Here is a 2,500-nt window from a genome sequence, read left to right on the forward strand (position 1 = left end):
TAGTTTGTTGTCTACTAACCATTTGCTGCAGGACTCCAGTTCCAGTGTTAAAACATTAGCAATATCTTGTGGGTCTTTACCTGACACTAACAGAGCACTGTCATCTGCATACAGTAGGAGTTTGCACTTGACACTGATAGGCATATCATTGACATAACATAAGAATAATAAGGGACCCAGAATACTACCTTGGGGAACTCCACATGTTATCGGCAGGGGTTCTGATTCTGTTTTGTTGATTTTGACTATTTGTCTCCTGTTGCTAAGGTAGGACTTAAACCAGTCTACAGAACCTATACCAATAGCTTGAAGTTTATTACATAATATATTGTGGTTGACAGTATCGAAGGCCTTTTGCAGGTCTAAGGTTACCATGCCTATGAGGTTCCCCTTTGACATTTCAGTTCTCAGGTAATCCATCAGATTAATAAGGGAGGTGTCGGTTGAGTAGGATCTTCTAAAGCCCGATTGATAGCTATGGAGAATGTTGTTGTCATTAAGGTACTTAACTACTTGAGAATACACCGCCCTCTCTAGAATTTTAGATATTATACTGAGTATACTAACAGGCCTATAGTTGCTTACATCAGACCTACTATTTTTCTTGAAGATAGGAGTGACTCTGGCCTCCTTGAACCCCTCCGGTACTGTATTAGTGGTGATTGATAGATTTATTATGTGAGCAATAGGGATTGACAGTTCAGAAGCACCATCTTTTAGGAACTTAGACGGGATGTTATCAGGGTCTGTGCTCTTAGTTGGGTTTAACCTGCTTAGTTCTTTTTGAATAAAGTCATGAGATACACTTACTAGTTGACAACTGTTTGGGGTTACCCCTTTATTGGTATAGTATGTTTGAAACTTATCAGAGTCTGTGTTAAAGGTATTTGATGCAGCTGGTAGTTTACTTACTAGTGTTGATGCAACAGATGTGTAGTAGGAATTAAAGCAATTTGCCACCTTAGATGTTTCGTGGCATACCTCATTATCGATAGTGAGTACTATGTTAGACCTATCTACTGGCTTATGGCTATACCCCAACTGTTTTAGTTGTTGCCAGAGCTTTCTGGGGTTATGCTTATACTCTTCAATTTTTGAGCAGTAGTGCTTTGCCTTTGCTCCTTTTATAAGTCTCTGTACTCTGTTCCTCACCCTTTGGAATTCATTTAGTGCTGCAATATCCTGTCTGTTTGCTTTAAATCTTTTTAGCAGCTGGTCTCTGAATTTCATATTATCTAATATCTCAGTATTCATCCAGGGTTCAGTTCTTCGTTTAATCCTAACCTCTTTAACTGGTGCAATATTATCAAGGATGGTAGTGAACATTGTTTTGAATTTTTCCCAGGCATCGTTTACGTCCGTGGGTAGATTGGTAAAGCACTGCGTACCTTGTCCTAAGGTTCGTAGGTTCGAGTCTCCTTCAGCCAGAGATCAGTGTTTGTGTATATTTCGCATGCTCTCGCGAATTCCTTGCATATATATATATATATATATATATATATATATATATATATATATATATATATATATATATATATATATATATATATATATATATATAAACATTGTCTCTACGTCCACAGCAGAACTCGAGCCTGCTAACTCTGTATCAAAGTCCACTCTACCACGGAACTAGACCTGCGATAAGTATGGGCGCTTAGCCGAAGCTAAGCGATTTTTCCCATTCCCCCGGGCACCAAGTAATTTCGCCTGTTTGCGAATTGTTAAGCATTTCAAATCTCTTTCGTTGTCCACTGCATGTGGCAGGATTCGATGAAATAACTTTCAAAACGAGCTTGGTGCCCCGGGGTATGGGAAACATCGCTTAGCTTCAGTTAAGCGCCCATACTTATCGCAGGTCTAGTCTCGTGGTAAAGTACTGTGAACTCTGACACAGAGTTTGCAGGTTCGAGTCCTGCTGTGGACGTAGAGACAATGTTTATATATATATATATATATATATATATATATATATATATATATATATATATATATATATATATATATATATATAAATAAAGTCGGCTGTCTCCCACCGAGGCAGGGTGACCCAAAAAGAAAGAAAATCCCCAAAAAGTAAATACTTTCATCATCATTCAACTCTTTCACCTCACACATAATCACTGTTTTTGCAGAGGTGCTCAGAACGCAACAGCTTAGAAGCATATACGTATAAAGATACACAACATATCCCTCCAAACTGCCAATATCCTGAACCCCTCCTTTAGAGTGCAGGCATTGTACTTCCCATTTCCAGGACTCAAGTCCGGCTATATAAAAATAAACGGTTTCCCTGAATCCCTTCACTAAATATTACCCTGCTCACACTCCAATAGATCGTCAGGTCCCAAATACCATTCGTCTCCATTCACTCCTATCGAACACGCTCACGCACGCCTGCTGGAGGTCCAAGCCCCACGCTCACAAAACCTCCCATACTCCTTCCTTCCAACCTTTTCGAGAACGACCCCTACCCCGCCTTCCCCTACAGATTTAAATG

At 39.5% G+C, this 2,500-nt stretch overlaps 1 protein-coding gene across 12 annotated transcripts in view; it reads left to right on the forward strand.

The window, feature by feature from the left end:
- Positions 1-2,500, forward strand: part of tgo (Aryl hydrocarbon receptor nuclear translocator homolog tgo) — a 1,077,969-nt gene that overhangs the window by 440,689 nt on the left and 634,780 nt on the right. The window lies entirely within an intron of this gene.

This window comes from Cherax quadricarinatus, chromosome 33 (assembly GCF_038502225.1).
Source record: "Cherax quadricarinatus isolate ZL_2023a chromosome 33, ASM3850222v1, whole genome shotgun sequence".
Taxonomy (NCBI): Eukaryota; Metazoa; Arthropoda; class Malacostraca; order Decapoda; family Parastacidae; genus Cherax; species Cherax quadricarinatus.